This window comes from Panulirus ornatus, chromosome 14 (assembly GCF_036320965.1).
Source record: "Panulirus ornatus isolate Po-2019 chromosome 14, ASM3632096v1, whole genome shotgun sequence".
NCBI classification, from domain to species: domain Eukaryota; kingdom Metazoa; phylum Arthropoda; class Malacostraca; order Decapoda; family Palinuridae; genus Panulirus; species Panulirus ornatus.
The window spans coordinates 59,256,512-59,277,018 of NC_092237.1; the positions used below are offsets into that span (position 1 = coordinate 59,256,512).

General features: G+C 41.5%; 1 protein-coding gene across 1 annotated transcript in view; it reads right to left on the reverse strand.

The window, feature by feature from the left end:
• LOC139753476 (protein O-mannosyl-transferase TMTC1-like) overlaps window positions 1-19,874 on the reverse strand; it is a 147,895-nt gene extending 128,021 nt beyond the window's left edge. Inside the window, exon 1 of the mRNA XM_071670034.1 lies at window positions 19,658-19,874. The gene's annotated coding sequence lies outside the window, so the exon portion shown is untranslated. The remainder of the gene's footprint in view (window positions 1-19,657) is intronic.
• Between the last annotated feature and the right edge of the window lie 633 nt (window positions 19,875-20,507).

The following is a 20,507-nucleotide window of genomic DNA, read 5'->3' on the forward strand; positions in this document are numbered from 1 at the left end:
AGATTTTCTTCTTTCGGTCAAACCCAGATGACATTATGGGCTAATTTTGCTTTCAGAATCACACATTAGTCTATCGCAAGAAGGTAGAGTAACTTTTTTTTTTTCCTTAGCCGTAGCACGTCTGTTCAGCAGGCTGCATTCGAGGCGTGAGCTGGTTTTCAGTGTATCGCGAGTTAGCTGTACATTATGGCCAGGTGAACCCACAGAAGCCTAGGTGTGCTGGGTTACCCCGTGTTATCGGTGAAGTCGATGAAAGCATAAATTTCTTTTAACGCTGGCCAGTGCTTGCACGAGCTCTTGCTTGCTGCTGCAACTCTCTTCCCAACCTGATAAGGCAAAACGACAATTTTCATGAGGTCCTGCTCTCTAGGAAGGGGGGAGCTGCGAGGTGCCACACCCTAGTTGGGTTAAGTTGAAGTAGGCCGTGTTGGGAAGGTCCGGGACCGTAACTCACCAATAGGTGGTTAGGTTAAGTTAAAGGTGGATCCATTCGTTTGTTTTAACCTCTTTTTTTTCCCCCCCGTAATTCAAAGCCTTCCTCATCCACTTTTATAGTTTTTTTTTCCGTTCCACTTTACCCCAAATATAATCACATGTTATGAAAGAAAAGTCGTTGCAATCATCGAGATATCTATGTTACTGCTGTCCAAAGTTCGGAAAATGCTTCGATTCTTCAGAGATGTAACGATTCCCGCTCGACTTTTAGGTAAAATTTTCGAGACGAGATTGAAAAAAAAATCATCTTTTATCACATCAGAATAGATGTTTGTCAGGTTTCCAATGATTGCAGCAGCTTTTCCCCTGCTAAGTTGATTAACCCATATCAAAACAAAGCAAGTCATCATTATATACATTATATATATATATATATATATATATATATATATATATATATATATATATATATATATATATATATATTCTGATAGACTATTCAGCCCCATGATCTCTTCTGCTTTAGCTTCGAGGATGCGCTTCACTCAGGACCAGAGAAATGATGCCTCCCTTGGAGCGAGGAGCTCCTGGAAGTGACTTGTTCCCCTGTACTCCTTTTCGTCCAGCGAGGATGATACAGCCTCACCGAAGGTGGCTTCGCCCGCGGAAAATAGCCAACATGTATGTGTGTGATGACAGAAAAATTCAGTCAGTTTAAGATTCCACATCGCTCTGCCCAGCACCTTCATTTACTTCCTAAGCCTTTCCCACTTGGGTGAATTTTATCCGTTGAATATAACCCCCTTATCAGCACAATAAACTTCATCTCTTTGACTATAAGCTGGGAAAAAGCTTTTCTTTTTTTCCCCCCTCCCCTCCCTTCTCATACCATTTCCTTTCTTTCTCTTGACAGCTCTGCCAAGCCATGGTGTTCGCCCTAGTCTCTCCTGTTATGTCATTCTTTCTTACAATCTTTTCCCAGATATCTCCACCGCTTTCGTCCAAGCTCCTCTGTAACTCTTCCACAAATCGTCTCTTTACTCCTACGATAAGAGGACATTACTGTCGTCTTTCGGTTCACTTCCACGCTACTGAACACGGTCAAGGATCACTTTATTCTCTTAAACATTCCATTCACATTTTCGCTCGCGGTGAAGCTTCTAGTGTTCTCTTTTCTTTCACAGTTTTATTTCGCTTTCAACCGGCACTGGCCTTTATCCGGAGACCTTTCTTGCTCTTTTCCTCGAAGTTCAACCTCCGTATTTTCATTATATTGTGGTTCTTCCTTCGGGGGTTTAGTTATGTGCTGGTTTCCATGGCTGTACACATAGTCAGCATTATGGATGAACCACGTATGAACACGGGTTCGTACGAGACCTTAGTCTGGGGAGACGCCAATAAGAAGAATAGTGAAACTGAAGCATATGTTTCATTAGCTTAGAATTGTTCATTTCTTGTTATGAACCAGCTTTTCTTTTTGACTTGTGACGATGACTGGCATATATGTGTGTGTGTGTACAGAAAAAGGGAACCGAAAAAGTAAGAGACAGATAAAAGAAAGGGATGGCTAGACGGACAGACAGATGGACGGGCAGGAGAGGGGACGCTGACATACGACATAAATAAAACAAACAAATCAAACGAATGCATAAAAATGCTCTATCTAGCGGCCATGCACACAGACACAAACAAATGTACATGCGCATATATACATAGATATTTTCATACACACACACACCTTCCCAAACCTCCATAACAGACCTACCTAACTATATATGTATACATTTATGCATACATACTGAAAAAATATAAACACGTGTGTTTTACAAATTTACACTCAAGCTTTTAAGCTCCGAAAAAAAAAAATCATTTGTAACAAGTCAAAATTTTGAGAGGGAGACGTAGCGAGATCTGTGTACTCCCTCGTCTTTACTCCAGTAACATAGTCCAAGTGAATGTCTTCCGTGTGCATAATGAGTGTTTACCACCTACTCGCACAGCATACAATGTGTCCCGTCTAATCAGAGAACACAGACAACACACACTAAGTGTGTTCCGCCCACAAAGACAACACAAATCCATGTGTTCTATCCACTCAGACGAAACAATGCGTTTCATCCACACAGACAACACAAATCCATGTGTTCTATCCACTCAGACGAAACAATGCGTTTCATCCACACAGACAACACAAATCCATGTGTTCTATCCACTCAGACGAAACAATGCGTTTCATCCACACAGACAACACAAATCCATGTGTTCTACGCACTCAGACGAAACAATGCGTTTCATCCACACAGACAACACAAATCCATGTGTTCTATCCACTCAGACGAAACAATGTGTTTCATCCACACAGACAACACAAATCCATGTGTTCTATCCACTCAGACGAAGCAATGCGTTTCATCCACGCAGACAGCACAAATCCATGTGTTCTATCCACTTAACACACTGTGTTTCATCCACACAGACAACACACACACAGCGTATGTTCTCACACAGCGCATAACATCAAAGGCAAGAGAGTGTTTTTCAAGTGGTATGTTATGTACTTAAGAAGGAAAATGGCAAACAAACAAGTAAAGTATTCCCTCATAGTAATTTGCATAAGATAGCAAGTTTCAATTAGATATCTTTAGTAACTGGGGCTTGATGGGGGGTGAGGAACTGTGACCTAGCATGTGGTAAAGGGGGTCAGGTCACTGATCTCGGGTCAAACAGGGAAGGGATAGGGGAGAAAGAGACGGGTTTGAACGCGCTCTCTCTCTCTCTCTCTCTCTCTCTCTCTCTCTCTCTCTCTCTCTCTCATATATTATGTAATTAGCCTAAATAACCCCAACGGTCTGATAGCATTAGCAGGATTAATGACTGGAATTTACCGTGCCGTATGTAATGTATGTTAACTACAGCAAATCCAAGTCTGCCACATTAAACCTGCTGCAGTACGTATTGTGGCACACAAACATCAGTTTGATGCGAAAGTAGTAATTAAAAAAAAAAAAGCAATTTAAACTTTTGCCTCAGCCTGTGCCAAAAAATCCAGTGCCAGAATTGTGCAAACAGTAACTTTTACTGGTGCAGTGTTATCAAACTATTTGTATCCGGATTGCACCTCAAAACCGAGCGAAATTTGAAGGGTCCGGTAAACGAGAGTTAGCGTTAGAGGGTAAAAATGAGTGCACACACACATGTGTGGGTATTTGCTCGAGTGTGTGTGTGTGTGTGTGTGTGTGTGTGTAAATCATAAAAAAGTATTTGTAGATATACGAAGGAAGCGATGCAGGGTCGGTCGTCAGAACGACCCGACAACAATGGTCCAGTTTGACGTCCCCGAACAAACCCCCTTGTGTTTGCAGGAGGAAAGGTGATCTTTGGGAATTTCATTAAACGTAACGTGGAAAGAAAAAAAGAAAAAAAAAACCAAATCGCTCTTATTCTGACGCTTTCTCTATAACAGTATATACTGGTCGTCTCCAGTTTCCAGACGTGGCCAGTGTATAGGCAGGTGGTCCGTTTGACAAAGCCAGTTTACGATTAATCATGTTTATTCCGCTTGGCAGCCGCACCTGAGCCTTGCCACCCTTAACGCCAATGGCCTATATAACATGCCATTTAGAGGTGGCTTTGAGGGGGGGGAGATTCATTCGCACCGTCGCTCTCTTGTGAGAGCGGGTCTTCTGCCTCATATATAATACCTGTTACGTCACTATCTGTGTATCAGTGCAGCTCTGTACACAGTTTTATCTGTGTCTTTCAGTCTCTTCCCTTATGTTTCTAATACCTTTCACGTGTCTATCTCTCTCTTTCTCTCCCTCTACCTTCAGTCTCTGTCCATCTCTTCGCTATTCGGTTCCACCTGCGCATGCATCTCTCTCATACACTGCTTTTATCACAAAAAAAAACCTGCAGTCTTAGTTTTGAGAGTCGGTTTTGTGTGCAGGATGGAGCATCTGTTGTCGTTTTTTTTTTTCATCTAAATCCCAAGTGTTTCCTCGTGAAAAATGGAGAGCAACACATAGGCTGACCGAGACAACTTTTGTCTCGGTACCAGAACACAAACGAAAGTTGTTCTCTCTCTCTCTCTCTCTCTCTCTCTCTCTCTCTCTCTCTCTCTCTCTCTCTCTCGTGCTTTATAAAAGACGAAAATAAAGGCATTCCAAAAAAAAAAAAAATTGTTTTCGAAGCATAGAGCCGACAGTAGCTTTGCTAAAACTCTCCATAGTATAAGTTTGGTCGTCGTGGTTTTAGTCTTTTTTTTTTCTTAGCTTTCATAGCTTCACACACACATAGACACACACACACACACACACACATCTAAGGTATCAGAAGCCACCCTTGATCTGCCAATTACACCAAGAATCTCTTTCGTGTGTGTGTGTGTATCTCTCTCTCTCTCTCTCTCTCTCCCTCTCTCGTCAATTGGGTGTAGGGTAATTTCATTACACCACGCTTCCATGTCGACATTTTTGTTTTAAAAGGATTGTGTCGTTAACCATTTTTTCCCTAAAACACTTTATATATATTTTTTTTTTTCGTCATTTCTTTCGTTTTTTTTCCCCACTCGAAAATCGTAGATTGGTTCAACATTTTGCTTCATATTTTTTAATAATACATTCTGCCACAACACCGTCCCTCTGGTGCTAGAGTGTCATATGACTAATGTACAAACGATGGACTGCTCAACAACAAAAAAAGAAAAAACTAAAGGAAAAATATATCACACTTCGTTCCTTTACCTCCTCGAGCACGACGGTACAACCTCTGGGCACAGTGGCACGACCCCTGAGCGAACAAGTACGACCCTTGAGCATAGAGGCACCTGACCTCGAGCATGGAAGCCCAACCCTTGATGCACAGACGCACGACCCTTTAGCGTAGACGTATGACCCTTGAGCATGGAAGTACGACCCTTGAGCATGGATATATGACCCTTGAGCATAGACATACGACTCTTGAGCATGGAAGTACGACCCTTGAGCATGGATATATGACCCTTGAGCATAGGCATATGACCCTTGAGCATGGAAGTACGACCCTTGAACACGAAGGTAAGGCCCTTGAGCATACACGTATGGCCCTTTGAGCATGAAAGTACGACCCTTTGAGTGAGGAAGTACGACCCTTTGAGCACAGAGGTCAGACCTTTGAGCATGGACGTACGACCCTTGAGCAAAAAGGTATGAACCAAGGTCACAGTGTTGAGCCCCTTAAGCAAGCCAGTTCGGCCTTGGGCACGATTGTAACGACCCTTGGCCTTCGGGTATGACGAAATGGCCTTTGCCCCGACCATTAAACATACATTAAGCGGAAAATACAATTCGAAACCCCAAAATGAATAGCACGATAGAAACAAAATGCAAGCAAGAGAAAATGTTCCTCTTTCCTGTGAAAGCAATCACTTAAAAACACATTATGGTAACAAGCACGGCCAAGTCGAAGTGATTAATGAAATAATCTATATCTTTTTAGGGAGAAAAAAAAAACAGAAAAGCTACACGAGAAAAATGTTGAAGTGTGTAGTTAAGATGGTAAAGTAAGATGGATATATTGAGGAAAGTCCAATCAAAATTTAGTGGACAAAGAGAATCTGAAGATATTATACATAGAGAAAAACTGAAAAATAAGAGGAAGAAATAGATTTACATACACACACACACACACACCTGGCTCAATTGGGATGTGTGTGTGTGTCTACACACGAAGGAAGACAGTACTTATATACAAGATTAAAAGACGAGGCAACATGGGTGTAAAACAGACCCAATCATAAAGTATTACACGCATCAAACTGGTGTTTATCCACATTAAACAGTAATCACATCGCTCATTAGGAGAACACAAACAAATGGGTTGTATAATGTGTTGGCCTACACACTGCTGAAAGAAAAAGAAGTATGGTGTTTCACTGTTCAGCGTTCTGCAGAGAAATATATATATATATATATATATATATATATATATATATATATATATATATATATATATATATATATACATATATATATTCTTGGGGATAGGGGAGAAAGAATACTTCCCACGTATTCCCTGCATGTCGTAGAAGGCGACTAAAAGGGGAGGGAGCGGGTGGCTGGAAATCCTCCCCTCTCTTTTTTTTTAATTTTCCAAAAGATGGAACAGAGAAGAAGGCCAGGTGAGGATATTCCCTCAAAGGCCCAGTCCTTTGTTCTTAACGCTACCTCGCTGACGCGGGAAATGGCGAATAGTATGAAAGGAAAGGATATATATATATATATATATATATATATATATATATATATATATATATATATATATATATATATATATATATATATATTCACTTTGTTAACTATACACATCAATTTACTTTTGTCGATTGATATTTTGATGACTCGCTCGCTATGTAAGACATAAAAGATATTGTAAATCTATTTACGTAAAAGTGAACCAACTACAGTCCGTTGCTGCCTACATATGAGTTTGCGAAATGGTTTACAGTTGAATTATTGTTTTCAATTGGAACACCACCAGCTCGCAGAGAACGACTGAATTGCATGGACAAGGCAGACAATCATGAGAGCAGAATGAGAATACTAACTGGGAAGAGAAATGCGCACTCTCTCTCTCTCTCTCTCTCTCTCTCTCTCTCTCTCTCTCTCTCTCTCTCTCTCTCTCTCTCTCTCTCTCTCTCTCTCTCACACACACAATCTCTGTCTCTCTCTACCCCTTTTCTACTCTGTCCCCTTCCCATCTCTTCACATTTTCCTGCCACCATTTTCTCTCTAGCTCATTACCATAATCTCCTCTGTTTTACAACCGTTTTGCATCTCCCGAGAAATTATTACCCAATAAAAGCGATCTCCGGCTATACTGTACCCCTATTTACTGCCTGGCCACCCAAACCTCCTCATGGTGAGAGGGAGGGAGGGAGGGAAGGAGGAGAGATGGAAGAAAACACTCTATTGTAAACAGTGAAGTAAAGAAGGGAGGATGAAGCCACTCTATTGTAAACAGTGAAGTGTGGGAGGTGAGGTGAAAACAAGATATAGATTTCCATGTCTATGTGTGCACTACCGTATCCATTCCTCATGAGTTGTGATATAGTCTTAGGCGTCGCAACGAACCCTAAACCCACAAATTCACTCGTGGAAATACCCAGACGTCATCAAAGCGCCGTGGGAGAAACTATATTCTGAAAAATATCAGAATCTTATCGACGTATTTTCTTAAGGAAATGTCCAGCAAACTGTGTTGTGTATATCAAGCAAAACTGAAATATGCTTTTTGTGTTTAGTCACCGCACTTATAAATGCACAAACAACTGAAAGAGAAGGTCCAGACGAAAATAAAGATAGTGCCATGAATTATGTAGAGTTACAGCGAGTGGTTAGAAGATACAAATTTGCCCACCAAAGATCAGAAGAAGAAGGGGCGACTCTATCACAACATTCAGTTTCTGAATCAGTTCTGTGAAATAAACAATGAACAGTTCTTCAAGAGAAGCAAAGATGGAACAACCAGAGGCCAAAAACCAAAGAAAAAAAGAACATTAAGGAATAAGATTGTTAGAAAAGACATTAAAAACACTTCCATATTATCAAAGTAATGAATCCAGAGATGAAACTGTATATCCTGACAATAGAAAAAGAGTTTAAAGATTTGTATATTTGAGAAAGCAACACCAGATTAGAGTACCTCTCTCCTCATACAGTGCAAATAATCAAGTACTCACACATAATCATACATTATCGTAAAGGTATACAACTGTAGACAAACACTGTCGTAGTATACAGTTGTTTGCTACTGACCAGGAGCCTTGGCTTAGTATACGTTTGTCGTTTCATGAACCATACGACACCATTGTTACAAGAGAGAGATCTATAAATGCTTCATAGAACCATCTCCATATGATTCTCTTGCCGTTTCCTAGAACAGAATTATCTAACCCAATTTTGGCCAGAATTTTGCTAAATATTTGTCTCTTAGGTAGAGGAATCTTGGGTTTCTAAAAATACGCTTGACGTAAGAGTTATGAGTCCAATGATTAGTTAACTAGACATTCGTTTAAGTATAACATTTCTTAAAAGAACGTTGATGTGGCATCAACAGATGTCTACGAACGGACACATTCTGCAAGCACCTTATTTCCACGATTGAGACGAGTAAAAAAAAATGCTTGCGATTTCAGATTTCCGTTCAAATGAGAGATGATTTTAAGCACTTTGCATCGAGATAATTCATTAGTCTCTCTCTCTCTCTCTCTCTCTCTCTCTCTCTCTCTCTCTCTCTCTCTCTCTCTCTCTCTCTCTCTCTCTCTCTCTCTCTCTCTCTCTCTCGTACTTCACTGCACGAAACACCAGAATATAGCTCGAACGAGGCCATTAATACCATTAAAATAGCAGATCCAGACATTCACATTTTCATACACCTCATTATTTTTGCCCCTGTATAAGAGAGCAAGATAACATTACTTCTGACCCTTACTCTGACACAGAGTAAGATAACATTGCCTCTATGTAAGAGAGTAAGATAACATTATCTCTGACTATATGATACAGTAAGAAAACATTATTTTGACCCAATACAGAATAGTAAGATAACATTACTTCTGGCCCTATATAAGACAGCAAGATAACATTTCTCCTCCTATATCAGCGTAAGATCATTTCTGCCCTTATATAAGAAAGATAGCATTATTTCTGACTATGTAAGCAGTGTATCTCTCCAGAAAATATATTTTCCTTTACTCTATGACTCTCATAAAGCCAGGACGGAAGGTAAAAAGTATATATTATACATATTTACGTGAAACTCATTTTCTTTGCCAATGGCATCGTTAGGAAACTTCGTACCATTCCCCACAGTTCACGTATACAAATTAGGAAAACCGCGAACAATCGAAATGCACTAGCCCAGAATGTATATATTTCCCCCCCCCCAAAAAAAAAGAAATCCCCTGAAACGCAAGGGCCACCAGACCAGGAAATTCAGCACCACCAAATAAAATCTAAAATCGCGTCACTTGATGAATGCAACCCCGGGATACGACACAGCCGTCGCCCTAAGCGTAGCTCATACACTCCACGAACTCAGCGTTGCTCTTGGTCGATAAAACCTTATTACTCATCTGTTTCTCCTTCAATTTTCCAGTTGTTCTCTGTAGAATAAATCTTTATAAGGCCAAGACGATCTTTATCGAGGGGAATAGAATTGTATTTGATAAAAGATTTCACGTCATGAATTCTCGAACCACAGACAACGGAAGCTCATGACAGAACCGAAACTTCTTCTTCCGGCAGAAGTTAAATGAAGGGAAATTGGGAGTTGATGGCTTGAATTTCTTTTCTGCTACTTCGCTCACTGCTCGAGTGTGTGTCTGTGTATCTTGGCAAGAGCCTGGGTGGGGAATATTTCCCACCCACGACAGTGGCGGCACACAGGATGAACAGCATTGCCTTTATGAAATTCTTTTCAAGAACAGCAAGCGCTGCACAGCACACAGCGCTCGCTGGTCTCTCTCTCTCTCTCTCTCTCTCTCTCTCTCTCTCTCTCTCTCTCTCTCTCTCTCTCTCTCTCTCTACCTACCCAGTACCAACTTCAGCGACAGCACAGCAATAACAGCAGCTGCAACAGCGGCAGCAGTAACAACGACAGGGACAGAGCTGGGGCGACAGCCACTGTCGACGAACATGTTCGCCAGGAATGTCGATTAACAATTGCGACGGGGGACAGATGCCGCCCCGTCCACTCCCGCTCTCGTGAAAAATTCGACCTGTCGACCCGAATATCCGGGATATTCACCACCAAGGACCTGGGAGATGGCGGGGGTAGGGAGGAGGGTGGAATAGGTAGGGAGGGAGAAAGTTGTAAGGAACCGTGTTAGATGGAGAGGAATCATATATATATATATATATATATATATATATATATATATATGCGTATGCTATACATGGGAACATTTTGACTTGTAATCAATATTGTTACGACTTCACCAAAAATGGATATATAGTTCTCTCTCTCTCTCTCTCTCTCTCTCTCTCTCTCTCTCTCTCTCTCTCTCTCTCTCTCTCTCTCCTAAATCCCTTCCATTCCTCGGGATTGTTAACAGTAGCTCAGAGGAACTCTAGCAAAGTTACGATTCTTGCCCTCCACAAGCATTTCGTACAACAGAAGCGTGAAACCAGAAACATATGTTTGACTGGAGCTTACCATTAGCATATCATACATGCATAATTTTAGCCAAGTGAAAATTATCGCTATGCAGATTGAGAATGTAAACAGAGTCTCCTACCATCTTAAAGCCTATGATAACTTTGAAACTTTCCTAATGTAAAATATACTACGTTATCCTCGTTATATACTTTCTAACTTCTACAGAATCATTGCTTTCTATATATAATCTTGAAACTCAAACTTTTTCTATTACCATATACTTTTCTTACTAGAGTGTCACTTCTAAGAACAAATCATAAGTTGGCATAGAATTCTATATTTTTATATATATATATATATATATATATATATATATATATATATATATATATATATATATATATATATTCCTCTTACCACATTGATCTACGAGTATCTCATCTCTTAAACGAACACAGATTACCTCAAAAGGGTGCATAGGTCAGTCTTGCTATTGGGGATCCAACGCTCTGTTTTGCTACTGGAATTCCTTTTCTCTCCCCTTGTATTTTCCTTTTCGTATTAAGGACCACTAAACCACCACCACAGGCAGTCCCGGCTTCTCGACGGTGCCAGGGGCCCCAATTCATCTCCTCCTAAGCCAATAGAAGTAATTCTTGCGAACAGCCTCAAAGCCCGCGAGCATGTAAACATTTCAAAGGATTGGTTCTTGCTGGGGGCTTCCGAGGTAATTTACACTGGGACTTCGGTGAGAACTCGTCGGCTGCACCGAGCCACGTCTGGCTGCCATCTGTAAATTGTTCTTCATCATTTGTGTTCCGTGGGGGTCTTCTAAGAACAGAAGTGGTGTTGTAGAACTTGGGATTTTGTTCCCTCAACCATGGAAGCACGGTGAAGTGCTGTCTTTTTAGCGTTTTGTTTATCATGCGTTAAGCCCACGACAGTACGATCCATGAGCACGACTGGTACGACGCTTAAGCGCGACGGTACGACTCGCTAGCATGACAGTACGACCCGCTAGCACCAGAGTACGACGCTCGGGTACGACTGCATGGCTTCTGACTCAACCTCAGAAGGGTCGGGTCAAAAGTCAAAGCCGGCGTACTCAAGACTCGTACCATCGTGCTTCAGGGGATCGTACCATCCATCAAAGGTTCGCCAAGTCGTGCTCTGGGATCGTATCATCCGTCGTGCTCAAGGGCGTCATGAACAGGCTCTAGGTTACAGAGGTAGGTTCTCTTATCACCCCCTCACCAACCCCTCCTGCTCCAGCCCTTGAGGGAAGGGCCGTACACACACACACACACACACAGGGCCGGCCACCCACCCACCCTCCCATGATCGCCACAAGTAATGCCTCTACTTAATCCCAGGGCCAAACACTTTACCTCTAGGACGTCGTACCTCAACTCTTGTTTGCACGAGACAACACAAAAGAGCGTGGAGTCAGGAGTGTTTTAAATCACGGCGTTAGACACACGGCGACATTCATCACTGGGTTAATTTGCTGGTGTTGTGAGAGGCATGTGGTTTCCCGGGGACTGGGCAGAGAAAGGCACGCCAGGTGAACAAAGTGAAGAGAAAGGGATATATATATATATATGTGTGTGTGTGTGTGTGTGTGTGTGTGTGTGTGTGTGTACTGGGGTCGATGTGCGATCAATGGACTGAACCAGGGCAGGTGAAGCGTCCAGGGATAAACCATGGAAAGGTCTGCGAGGCCTGGTTGTGGATAAGGAGCTGTGGTTCCGATGCATTATACACAACAACTGAAGAACGGATGCGAGTGGATTTGGTCTTTCTTTGTCTATTTCCTGGCGCTACTTCGCTAACACAGGTAAGGGCGATCAAGTATAGAAAAGAAAAATTACACATATAGGTAGATAGAAATAGATTGATAGGTAGATAACTAAAAACGGAAGAAGAATGAAGCGAGAAAGATAAGACAAAAAAATCTAGTGAAAATAAAAACAAGTCAAACCTTTACAATCGAAATTATGTTCAACACAGTGTTGAACCAGTGAGCATCATTCCTTTCCCCTCTCCATATTCCGCAACACCTATAAGAAAAGAATATTACGTGTGCTACCTTAAAACTTCCGTTCCAAGTCTATGATCCGCTTACCCTTTCAATGTTTTACTTTAAATCTATGACGCCCTTACCCCTTTAAATATTGCACTTTAAATCCATTACGCGCTTACCCCTTTAACTATTTCACTTTGAATCTAACATCTACTTAACCATTTAAATATCTCACTTTACAAGTTCCGTTCCATCCCATCGTCTTGGATCATAAGTTTACGAGAGGTTTTTTTTTCTATTTAAATGAAACAAGTGAATGTTAGTGAAGAGGGCAGTTTTACAGCTCCCGTGAATAATAATGAAGAGGGCAGTTTTATAGCTCTTATATTTCTTTGTTAATTACTGAAGCCTTAATGAGCCCAGGGAGGGAGGGGCGTAATCTGTTTGTTAATGATAAAACAACAAGGGGAAATAATTATTCTGTCGTTCAGTTCTTCCTAAATTAATAAATGAATATATAGAATATATATATATATAATATATATATATATATATATACATCATTCATCAGCTTAAAATAAAACTGCATCTATAAGTGTCATACAATCAGGAGCTTATTTCAATACCCAATGATTATATTTATCATACGTCCACCTAGATGGATAGGAAGGCCACACCGGTCGTGTATTACACCATTGGGGAGGGAGTGGCTAGTGCCATCCATCTCTATTCTCGCATATTAGATTTTAATAAGTAGTAACGAGGGGGTTGGAAATAGCTCAGGAGGACGTCTTTTATCTGGAATTACAACTGCAGTCTTTAGTTTTACAGGGAAATCCATAACCTTCCGCCCTCACTCTACTGTTGTGTCATGCAACACCCAATAATGATAATAAAGGGAAGGTAATGACGCAAGAGAAGAAGAAGAGGAGGAGGAGATAGAAAACGAATATTGATATAACCGTAGCCAAAGACTGAAAATATAGACGGAAAAATATGCTCACACCGTAGACAATGGGACAAAGAAAAAAAAAAAGGGGAAAGGGGGAGAGCCGGGTGTGAATGGGCAGTCTTTACACACACACACACACAGTTGGGTGGCCCTCCACTGGTTATTAATGATGTTTACAGTGGCTGGGTCAGGTGGTCAGGGCCACATATATGGCGAGAGCCTTAGGTGCTCCCAGGAGCAATCTTAACACACGACTATGGAGGATGTCGTCAACTTTTTTTTGCGACGAAGCTCAGGTCGAAATCCAGGCCATTATGTTCCAGGGTCGTACCATCATGCTGAAAGATGGTCGTGCCGTCGTGCCCAAGGGTCGTGGTGATGGGGTTACGCCATTGGGTCAGTAGTTTAGCTGTTCCTACGTGATTGATATAAGATCGAGCATCTAATCTTTCATGATTTGACAAAGATCCCAGCGAGGCTTCAACACACTCCCTACATCTGTAATCACTGAAAGGATTTGTGATTACAGAGTACTAATTCACTCCTTTACTCACACTAGAAAGGCAAGACTAGCGCGTAGAGCTCACCACACGAAGATCTAGAGTTGTTAAGAACGAGTTATGAGAGTTACTTATCGCCAAGTGCAGAGATGGAGATAGATTACGTTCGTGGACTGAATTCCAGAGTCACCCGTGTGCGTGACGGAGTGAGACCGTACAGCACCTTGGGCCTAAAAGAGTGACACCTGACAGTTACTGGAAGTGCTTCTACCCTGCGCAATCGTCACTAACCCTCCTGATACGCAGGCGGGGTAGCACCAATAATATACCTACCTCACTGGTCGGTGGCTGCCTACCACAGACTACCTACTGAGAGAGAGAGAGAGAGAGAGAGAGAGAGAGAGAGAGAGAGAGAGAGAGAGAGAGAGAGAACCGTTGATTGTTTATCATTAGTTGAAGAGGATAAACTCCATTACACCTCAGTAGTACGTCACTGTTAGGTTCATTTCAGCCACGTCCTTCAATCGCCATCTTATCTATCGATCCTTCACATATTCTAAGATCATTTAACTCCCATTTATGACCGATATTTGAGTCTTTACTGGCGACCCAGATCTCGCTGGTTGATTATCGTATCCAACAAACAATTACTTGTATATATTGAAAACGTCCGTCAGACACATTAGTGTACACTAATTACCGGTTGTCGTGCCCAGACTAGAATTAGAGCAGGTGTACTAAATCACCTTAATTAAGCTGGGTTAATTAAATCCCTCTGGTGTTGTCTGCCTAAGGCAGGTACTTAGCTCCTTAAACAAGAAAGATATAGATAAACGCACTATATATATATATATATATATATATATATATATATATATATATATATACATATATACATATATATATATATCTTTGATCATGATACCTATATTTTACCAGGAATATATTTGTCTCTAGATGTTATTATATACCATAAAAAGCCCTCGACTCCTTTACTAGGAACGCTGATCAAAATACAAATCAGAAGTTTGAATTTCCTTGGCAAATGTTGACTTAGGTCACGACCAGTGGTGCGTCACGAGCATTGCGTCACGAGTAATGCGTCAAAATCATTATGTCATCAGTGTTACGCCAGAGGTAAACTAATCCACCACAATTGTTTGTTTTTATCGACCAAACAAAAGCTAAAGAGTAGCTACGAACAGACGCTACCATTAGCGATACATAGACGCTAACATTAACTTCTCACAAACGCTAAATTTAGCAACTCGTCTACTAAAAAGCGGCAAGATTAGCCGTCTAGCTTCAAACGGCCGCTAAATCAAGCTATTAGCTAACCACACGTGGCTTAAATTCGCTACTTAGCTACTAACGAACAGCTTCTTGGTTGCTAACACACATTACTTAATGGTCTTGTCCACAGTCTGTGTATGCATAAGTAATTTGCATCTAATAACCTCTTACAAACAAGCATCAAAATGTTGGAAAGTCCGTAGCTGAAGTGTAGTTCAGTCGACCATAAACTCCTAACCTACTGGCGAGGATGGAAGCCCATTAAATTATAAATCATTACTCTAATTACATGCAGGTTCTTTTTTTTTTTTTTTTGGTATATTAATCATCGTTATCAATACTAAATAAGCCTTCTGAAAAGTCAGAGATAGGTGTATATTGTAAATGAATAAGGAATGATATTTTGAAACATGCGAATCAGGATAGAATTCACGTGATCATTTGGCTGTGAATAACTTAGTGAATCCTTTGTGCACGACGGTACGACCCTAGAGCACGATGGTACGACCCTAGAACACGACGGTACGACCTTACAGCACGATGATAAGGCTTGAGCACGACAGTACTACCCTAGAACACGATGGTACGACCCTTGAGCACGACGGTACGACTTCTGGGTGCCGTGGTCTGTGGTCTTTGACCTGGTCCCTTAAGGGTTAGGTCAAAGACCAGGTCAAAGACCATACCCGAAAATGGTGTCGTCATTGTTCGAGGGTCGTCCTGTCGTGCTGAAGGGTCGTACCATCATGCTCAAGGGTCGAACCCTGGTCTTCAAGCGTCGTACCCTTTCTCATGGGGTTACTCGGGTAATATTCTCATTACCATACCTTTATTCTATTACCATCTCTATCATCAACATTTCTCACTTCTTATCTCAGCCCGGAAACACAAGAATCTTAGAAATGTCAGTAATAAGCAATGGGAAGGTCTTTCATCCCGACCCCTTTCAATATCAATCTATAGTTTTCTATCTATTCATATACCTTCCAAACACAATTTTTGCTAATGACATGAATATATCCCAACCTACGTCAGTAAGGACAGTTCCATGAAATGAGACAAATTAATTTCATGAAATGAGTTTGAGGCATTTTCTTGTTCGCATCCCAATGCATTTATGAAATACTGTAGGATTTATTTTTGGCGCGCTTGTATTGCAATGGGTCGAGGGTTTTCACTGTGATGTTTATGGAAATCACGTAAAGCATGTCGGGCGTTCATGGATTCGTTAGAATGTGAATCCGACGGTAAATGCGGATTCTTGCCTTCGTGCAGAGAAAATCGGTTTGTAAATCCGGATTGTTGTGCTGGTAGCACGGCCTGTGGTAAAGTTGAAGAGGAGCTAACAGACAAGGTTCTGCAGGTGACAGCTACCCCCTCAGTAATCGTGGGATTGAAATCAAAATACCCAATCTTGCGTAGGATTTAAAGCTACATATCCACATCAGGATGGAATCTACATCTATATACCTACAATATCCACCGTGTCATTATATATCTCGACTGAATAAGATCAAAGAACGAAATAAAATCTTAAACCTACTGAAGAAATCTTAGAATCGTTTTGAGTATCTTTCTATCCACTGTGATCACTCTATGGTATCTCCAGATAACGTGGAGGTATCAGGCTATATCAAGAAGTGGCTATGCTACAAAGTATTACTGCAAGAAACTGAAACCACCCTCCAGTTCTGCTCCTCGCGTCTCCTGGATGATGTAAGAAGGGGAGACCTGCTCTCTTTCTCTCAGGAGGGGACCACAGGGGTGAAGGAAAACGGAATTAATGTTATGACTTACCGAGAACGGCTCAAGAAATCCAAGAATCCTTTGACGCAAACTATAAATGATCACAATTTTTATGATTAAACCCTAGAGCACGACGGTATGACCCTTAAGCACGACGGTACGACCCTTGAGCACGACTATATAACCCTCGAGTACAACAGTGCGGCCCTTGAGCACGGCGATATACGACCCTCGAGTATGAGAGTCTGGTCTTCGACCTAGCACTCAAGGGTCAGGTAAATGGTTACACTATCATACCCAAGGATCGTACATTGGTGTTCCAAGGGCGGTACCATACTGCTCAAGGGGCTTTGCTAAATCCTGTCTCTCTCTCTCTCTCTCTCTCTCTCTCTCTCTCTCTCTCTCTTTCTCTCTCTCTCTCTCTCCTCCACCACCCGACTTTTTTTGCATAGTCTTCTTTACACAGAGCTCATTATAACAGAGAATAAGTCTTTCGAAAGTGCTTCATGCCGACAAAATGTGGGACAGACTTGAGAAAGAGTTCCTTGGAAATGTGCTGAGGGAAACGTCACTCTGTAGATAACAGCTTTGAAGAAATACTAGTTTAAGAAGCACATCTGTGTTTGATATGAGGAGGCACCGTCTCTAAGGGGGGGTTGGTGGCACACACATCTCTGGGTATATATGTGGAGGATACATCTAAGGGGGGATAGTGGACCCATCCACGAGGCACAAATATGGATATATATAGGTAAGACACGCAAGCCAAGGTGTTTGTATAAAGAGTCTCAATAAAGAAAGAGAGAGAGAGAGAGAGAGAGAGAGAGAGAGAGAGAGAGAGAGAGAGAGAGAGAGAGAGAGAGAGAGAAGCTGTCAGGTAGAGCAAGCTAAGTTTTCAAAGGTAGGATGTTTCATTATTTTTCTTGTTGACTAAACTTTTTTCACCTTTAACAAAAAAGAATCATTCGCCTTTGTAAACACCGAGATGCTCCGAGAATTAATGAGTCGTCTCTCGCTTGGAAATATCACGAAGCTAAAGTAACTTACTGGAAGTGATGGAAGGTGCGCCTGGAAGGGACGCCCTTGCATGGCAGCGCCTGGAAGGGACGCCCTGCATGGCAGCGGCTGGAAGGGACGCCCTTGCATGGCAGTGTAAGGGGTAAAAGATGAAGGCATTCGAATGTGCTTGACTAATGACCTTCCAGTATATTTCCAGGAGATAATTATTCCTCTCTAGAAGGAGGAATCATTTCCTGGCCTACATCATCTCATCGGACTTTATAAACATGAATTCACTGTACTGGTTAGCCCCAGATTGAGACCCAGCCTGGCGGTAATAACTTCACATATACTTTCCTCCTAACGCAAATCCTATTTCATACGCTCTTCGCTTCTCCGAAAGGTCATCTGATCTCCTATGCACTCTGAGCAGTTCCCCTCCAACATGCTCCCGTCCTGCTTGGCAATAAGCATTTCTCCATCGGTGAAAATCAGCCCCGGAGATTAATAAGATGTACGGCCAGTATATGGGTCAAGGTTAAAGGCAACGTCATCAAGGGTCGTACGGGTGAGATAAAGAAGGGTCATATCGTCGTGCCCAAGGGTGTTACGTGCCGTCGTGCTCAAAGGTCCCACGTAACGCCGTGCTCAAACTACTTTTAAAATCTTCCAAGAAAAAAAAATCAGTTTTTACGATTTCAAAAACTGTGTGTGTGTGTGTGTGTGTGTGTGTGTATTGCGTCACACATATGTAACAACTAAATGTGAAAAGAGAAAAAAGCCTCGTAATCAGGCGGAAAATACAACCCCGTCGACAGAAACACAGGAAGGGGCGTGACACACTGGCTGGCCCGACAGACTGTAACAAGCAATCACCGCCTCTCACCCCCAGAGCGAACTGCGTGACTTCGTTACCCACCACCCCAGCGGGAGAGACAGTGTTGCACACTTCCAAGGTGAACCGGATGAGACACAAACTGAACACATCCAAGGTGAACAGAATGAGACAAAAACGAACATATTTCTCGTAGCGTTCATTGGAAACATTTTCTATCAAGATGTCTTAAGTTGTAGTTTTATATATGAACACTTTTGTAGGGTCTGGTTGTGAAGGGACACTAAACACGACAGCTGGAGAATACAACGGTGCAAATATGGCACTTGTTCAATCATTCTTGACACCGCTTCGCTAAAGCAAGGAAAGCAAATTACCAATACAAAAACCGGAAAAAAAACATATGAACAACAAAATTGAATGTAAAAAAAAAGAAAATGTGTCAGGGCGTCCTCCGCCAACCACACCTCTCCACAAATTTACATATACGAGATGAAATAGTGTACCCAGATCCGCTGAACAAGCCAGGAAAAACAATTTGCCATGTTGAAAATCCATCCCGCAACACTTGGATAAATTCTATACAAAGTGTTCTATATATTCCGACAGATATACATGCTCTATAAATTCACGTGTGTGTGTTGGTGTGTGTGTGTATATTCACATGTACATAAAACTAAAAAGAACTAAACTATCGACAGTTACAGCGTTGGTTTGCTATGGACCAAGTCACTAACCTGAGTCCCGAGTCGAGGATTCGGACACAGCAGCTGGGGTCACACGTAAACATCCTCAGGTATCACCTCAATCTTGTTCCTTCCTTCGCTGTCTTGATCAGTTTATGTACAGTGCATTAAGGAATTAATTCACTCGCACTTTCCGAGCTAGTTAGTCCCGTGAATAGAACGAAGTAGACAACACAATACGGCGTAAGGACGCGATCTCTCGCCACTAACAAAGCTACAGACGAAGTGTTGGTATAAGGGTCGAAGCAGCTCCGAAATAAACTTCTTTAGGCCTGTAAGACCGCGATATGGTTCTGAGGCTTCACGACTCTAAGATTGTCCCGAATCTCTTCCTGAAACACTCTGAATCTTTGATTTCCATGTTATTACGTAAACAAAGCAAATGTACACATCTATACATTCATCAGTAACATCCGAAATTTCCCTTAAAACATTTCAACTATATCTGAAAGCAAAAGTTAACCAGTAATGGTGGTTTATTCGTATTTTAACGAGATCAAAATCGTATGGAAAAGAGCAACGCCTTACGACTTTCAATACCCTGTTAAGGCAATTGCACTTTGCGTATTTGCTTTGAACTGTTTCTCCCACACAAATGTTGGAATCTTACGCGAAAAAAGGGTATATGGAGCCCCACCTTCGTCCCATTTAATCACATATGTGGATCCCCGTAAAGAAAACCATTTCAATGAAAATGTAAAACTGTAAACACCTTTGGAGTAATTATAGTGCAACTTTTCATAATTACATCATTTACCTTATTACTACTATCGTCAATAATGGGAATATATTAGAAAATATATTCCACTTGAAGTTATTATGTGTATGTTAGTTGACGAGG